Source organism: Schistocerca nitens, chromosome 1, assembly GCF_023898315.1.
Source record: "Schistocerca nitens isolate TAMUIC-IGC-003100 chromosome 1, iqSchNite1.1, whole genome shotgun sequence".
NCBI lineage: Eukaryota > Metazoa > Arthropoda > Insecta > Orthoptera > Acrididae > Schistocerca > Schistocerca nitens.
The window spans coordinates 1,028,225,652-1,028,231,651 of record NC_064614.1 but is presented as its reverse complement, the minus strand read 5'-3'; positions in this window follow the sequence as shown (position 1 = coordinate 1,028,231,651).

Below are 6,000 nucleotides of genomic sequence, written 5' to 3'. Positions count from 1 at the left end.
ATCTATCAAGACCATCACACAGGAATTCCAAACTGCATTAGGATCCTCTGTAAGCACTGTGCCAGTTTGATGGGAGGTGAGAAACTTGGATTTCATGGTTAAGCGGCTGCTCATAAGCCACATATCACGCCAGTAAATGCCAAGTAATGCCTCCCTTGGTGTAAACATTTGATAACTGAACAGTGGAAAAATGTTGTGTGGAGTGACAAATCATGGTTGGCAGGGTGCGGGTATGGCAAATGCCCGGTGAACATCTGCCAGCGTGTGTAGTGCCAACAGAAAAATTCGGAGGCAGTGGTGTTATGGTGTGGTCATGTTTTTCATGGAGGGAGCTTGCACCCCTTGTTTTCTGTGGCACTATAACAGCACACACCTACATTGATGTTTTAAGCACCTTCTTGCTTCCCACTGTGGAGATGGAAATCACATCTTTCAACATGATTGAGCACCTTTTCATAATGTACGGCCTTTGGCGGAGTGGTTACAAGACAGTAACATCCCTGTAATGAACTGGCCTGCACAGAGTCCTGACCTGAATCCTAAAGAACACATTTAGGACGTTTTAGAATGCCGACGTCATCCCAGGCCTCACCAACCGACATTGATACCTCTCCTCAGTGCAGCATTCTGTGAAGAACAGGCTGCCATTCCCCAAGAAACCTTCCAGCATCTGACTGAACGTATGCCTGCAAGAGTGGAAGCTGTCATCAGGGCAAGGGTGGGCCAACACCATGTTGAATTCCAGCATTACCGATGGAGGGCGCCACAAACTTCTAAGTCAATTTCAGTCAGATGTCCAGATAATTTTGATGACAGTGTATATGTGGTGTGGTGTTCTCTTCCTGGTGGCTTCTCATCAATACTAGGTAAGTTTCTGTGATTTTGACTGGTTGCTTACTGTTAAGTATGAGAAGCAAAATGTCATGATTTGTAAATCCTCCTCTTCCAATTTGGATTGTAAAATGCCTCTCAGAAAACTCACAGTAACATCATGATCTTTGATGTGCAGCAGCAACATGTACACTGCATATTTTCGTGTTGCGGAGATATAAATTCGAATTCCACCAAACATGTTACTTTACAAGGCGTTGAAATCAAGATTTCGACGCGCTTTTGTAAGCCAGTCATAGCTCATGTCGTGATGTGATCTCGCCAGCTGATAACAGCATATGACACATGATGCAGTCAGCCAATAGCAAGATCACTCTTAAGTAGCGCAAATACACAAATAAGGAAAGTTGATGATTTAAATTAATATACATAAAGTTGCTACAAGAAAAACAAAGGTTTCACATATAATTGTAGTCTCGAAGATTAATAAGCTGCAAGAGAAGCTGAGTTTCCACATATAATGTTGATCTTTTTTGCGCGTCTTAACACTTTAAGCTATACAAATGTGCCAGCAAAATTTTTAATAACAATGTAAAGGTCTGATATTCTGGCCTCGAAATTCTTCTAGATGGTCGTCCTCAAAGAGTTGATTTTTATTTGAGAGTCAAATGCTTTGTGATTTAAGAAATTCATCATACATTCTCGCATATAGTTCATCTTGTGTAAAAGGAAATTTACTTTGAAAGTAACGCTTTTCAAACCACCATCCGCAATGTTTTCGTAAAACATTAAAAGATCTTGCACTATGTCACAAAAGAAACAAGACACCAGAGGTCACCTTCAAGTTCATCGGAATTTCGTGAACCATACTAAAATGCATAATTGGGCTTAAAGTGCACATTCGTATGTCCAGATTCGGATGTAAATTTTCTTGAGTATCAGTACTGTATTATCTCGTTTGGTTCTTTATTATGGCATAATGCCATGCGAGCTAGAAGATGGAAAACGTGCACTTGAAATGCAGCGAACAGTTGAAACTAGCCAATAGTGTGAAATTAAACACTTCGTTTCAAATACATTGACTGCCTCAGCGCAAAAGATTAATAAAAGCCAAATCCCTTTAGCAAAGCAACAAAAATAACTTCATTGTTCTGCAAGGTGATTAATGCTTGACTGTCAGAAAGGTGGAAATAAAACCTAAAAATAACAACATATTTTAGCCTTCCGTAATTATGCGAACGTATTTTAATTCATTTGATAGCTCCCAGCCACAGAAATCCGTTTCGTTTTCATTTGATGTGAGAGTAATAAATGACAAGGAAACAGCAAAATCACTAAACATAAACACAGGTCACGTGGTGACTACCCACCTACCCACCACAACTCAGACTTCTCCAGCCCCGGATCTACGATATTTCCGAACCGGGGCAATACTAGATAGTGGCGACCAGCCACGCATCTGCAGCCAGAAGCAGGAGAAGGTACCACCCATATGCTACTCAACGGCGCATGCACAAGAGCCCGCCCACAACTGCTCAAACGAATCAACAACTGTCAGTCACGCTCATCGGAGGCAATTTGTCGTTATGAATCATTGCGTAGTCTTTCTAAAGCCTTGGACACACTTTGAAAGTACTACTTTACTTCCCTTCTTATGGACTGGCTGTATTACACTTATTTTAAAGGGATTTGGGTATGTGTTTTCATTAATGCTACAGTTGATAAGATAGGTAAGGGGTTTAGTTATTTCATTGGCACATTTCTTTAACACCACACTTTAGATACCATTCCATCCAGATTAATGCTTGTTCTTTAGTTTTTGTTGTGTTTTCCTGTTGATTCACCTCCATGAATTTGAGCTCTATACCATCCATGATATCATTTGGTGTGGGCCAGACTGTAGATCTGTAATAGGGGCTGGTTGGTCAAAAGGAGAGCTAAAACGCTTATTGGATAAATTACATACTTCATTTGGCTCTTTCATTAGATGGCCCTCATGTCTAATGTTAACTGGTTCACTCTGTACCTTGCTGGTGGCTTTACGATGTTTATTGATTAGTGTCCAGGATGCCTTACATATGTTGACTGAATGCTCTATTGCATCATTGTTTATCTGTTTCCTCGAGTGTTAAAGGTCTGTCTTAAAAGTTTTTTTTGGCTTGATTGTACTCTTCCGTAAATATATGTAGCTTTGTTTCCTTATATAAACAGTAAAGATCATATATATTCTGCCTTAACGTAATCAGCCTAGATGTCGAGTTTCACCCTAGTATTACTTTCAAGACGAGAATTGGTTCATACCCTGGTTATTTCTTTGAGAGGGCAGCAGCAGTCGAAGTGCTTCAGTACCATCCTATAAAATTTTTCCCATTATTCTTCTGAACCTTTAGTTTGGTAAATAGTGCCCCATTTCTCCTCTGCTAACTTAGTTTTGAAGGTGCTGATGGTGCTATTGAGGATCTGCTTCTTCTAAATTATCTTAGTTGCTGTTGGGACAGCAAACTTAAAATATTTTAACACCTGGCAATAGTGATATGAGTGAAAGTTAACACTGTCTTTCATTTTTTTGGCTATTATGTAATCTATCTTCCTGGAGCTTGACACTCTTACTCTAGAGTCAAGAGTTCACTACATTTGTGAAATTATATGAGTTTAATATATGTTATTTTCAAATAGATCTAAAAACAAAGATGATGTGACTTACCAAATGAAAGTGCTGGCAGGTCGACAGACACACAAACAAACACAAACATACACACAAAATTCAAGCTTTCGCAACAAACTGTTGCCTCATCAGGAAAGAGGGGAAGGAGAGGGAAAGACGAAAGGATGTGGGTTTTGAGGGAGAGGGTAAGGAGTCATTCCAATCCCGGGAGTGGAAAGACTTACCTTAGGGGGAAAAAAGGACAGGTATACACTTGCACACACGCACATATCCATCCACACATATACAGACACAAGCAGACATATTTAAAGACAAATAACCATGTCACTTATTTTCAAATAGGTTATACTACAGGAGTTTGCATCAATATTTAAGTCTCCAACTATGCTGTTAGGCCTGTTAGTCTAATTGCTCTGTTAAGTCTATCAACATAGTACAACACATCTGAATTTGGTGAGCGGTACATACCAATAACTTTATGTTTAGCTAACCTGCTTGAATGAGAATTTATGTGGACCACAACACCAGCCATTTCAATTGTTCCTTCTTTGCAGTATTGTTCAACAAATGAGATTTTCTCAAATGGACGATGTTCATTTACAAATATTGCCACCCCACCCCCTTTGTGCTGTTGCCTGCAGTAACTTATCTGCTATCATATTACCATCTAATTTGTAATACTCAATTTCATTGTCTTTTAGTCCATGTTCTGTGATTACTAACAGGTGTGGTAAATTCTCATCCACAAATACTTGCAGCAAATTGAGTTTATTCCTAAGATACTGCACATTTAAATGCATTACCCTCAAGGGCACTGATATTTTACAACACTTTGTGACATGGTATTCTGAAACAGTCAACTTATTACACAAGTCTAACACTGCACTGTAATGACAATTTACTCACTTCCAAGTCAATTTCTTCTGCATGTGAACAGGGTTCTTTCCAATCCAAGGGGTTTAGTTCAGTAAAATCATGTTGCTTGAAGTTGAGCCTAAAAAAACTTATTGATTATAATCCAAGATGATTGGGTTCATGGTTTTATGCAGCTCCTTACTAAGTTCCGTTATCTGGTTCACTAACTTCAGCTTTCCATTTCTTATTAAGTTAAGTCCGTGCCGCCTGTTATGTTCTTCACCTTTCAGTTTACTCATGTCTAGCAACTGCACATGATTTAGTTTTTTACATAGTTTCTGCGGTTCTAAATTATAGCACTCACTTTCTGTATTAACACACGACCACTGCGGGAGATCATGTCGCACTGGTAGGCTTATTAGGGTAACATTTGTGTTATACAGTTTTGGCAGTAACTTCCTGTAAACTGCACATGCTGACTTGCTCTAGTTTTTGTAAACATTGTTGGCGCCGCCAGTGATTACAACATGGTTGTCTTTTTTCAGATTGTTTGTTTCTGATAAATTTTTGACTACAGTTCTTAATGTCATTCCGGGTTTAACTTTTGCAAATACAAAATATTCTATGCATAAAGCATCATGAAGGGGAGCTGAAAGGCTTTTTCCGTGGCCATCTGCGTACAGTAATGACTTTCTTGTGCTTCCAGGCTGGGACATTCCATGCCAAGTAATCTAGAGGTACCCGCATGACCATCACGAAGTTTGGTGAAATTTTGTGTTAATATTCGCACATGTTCCCAGTGCACATTTGTAAAGTTTCACAATCATTGATTCAGTAATTCTGGAAATGTAGTCACTTGTTTGACCCCCAATAGCACAACTATCAAATGTGCACCCGAGAGTTTTCGGCAACTTTGAGGCCTATTATCTCCAGCAATATCTGCTTGAAAAAAATAGAATTAGGCCATCTTTTACACCTTTTTGTGCTGTCTTATATATATATATATATATATATATATATATATATATATATATATATATATATATATATATATTTATTTCCGGAGCAGTTTTCATATGAATAATTTGAAGCAAAGTCGGCTGCCAAAAAAATTGACTATAATAACTTACAAATACAAGGTCTTAACACATAGAATTTCATTCTCCTACTATTTTCCAAAATTTTACAAACTACAAAACTTACACATTTCAAATGTGATTGCCTCAAATTATTACAGCCACAAAAAAGAAAACTCTTCTTTTTGTTGGATTCCTTAGTCCATTTCATGTTTTGTAAGTAGAATTTTGTAGAGCTGAACACTGTAGGGATGTTGAAAAATCTAAAAAGGTTACTTATGTGCAGTTTTTTTGACTCAAGCTTATTGCTTAGTCATCAGGACTTTTTGTATCTTCCACAGAGAGTACTAAACAATTGTAGAACACAATGAAAGATGTCAGATTTAATTTTAGTATCAGAATATGGGCCCTTTTCAATGGCCCTCCAATTTATCACCATTTTTAGGGGCTTATATCCTTGCATTGTAAAACGCAAATTTAGTTTTTTGGCAGATTGGAACATGTTCTTTCTAATGCAAATGGTATTAAAAAGTTTGACGAAGACTTTTTGTAAAAATGGGCCAATAATAGCCG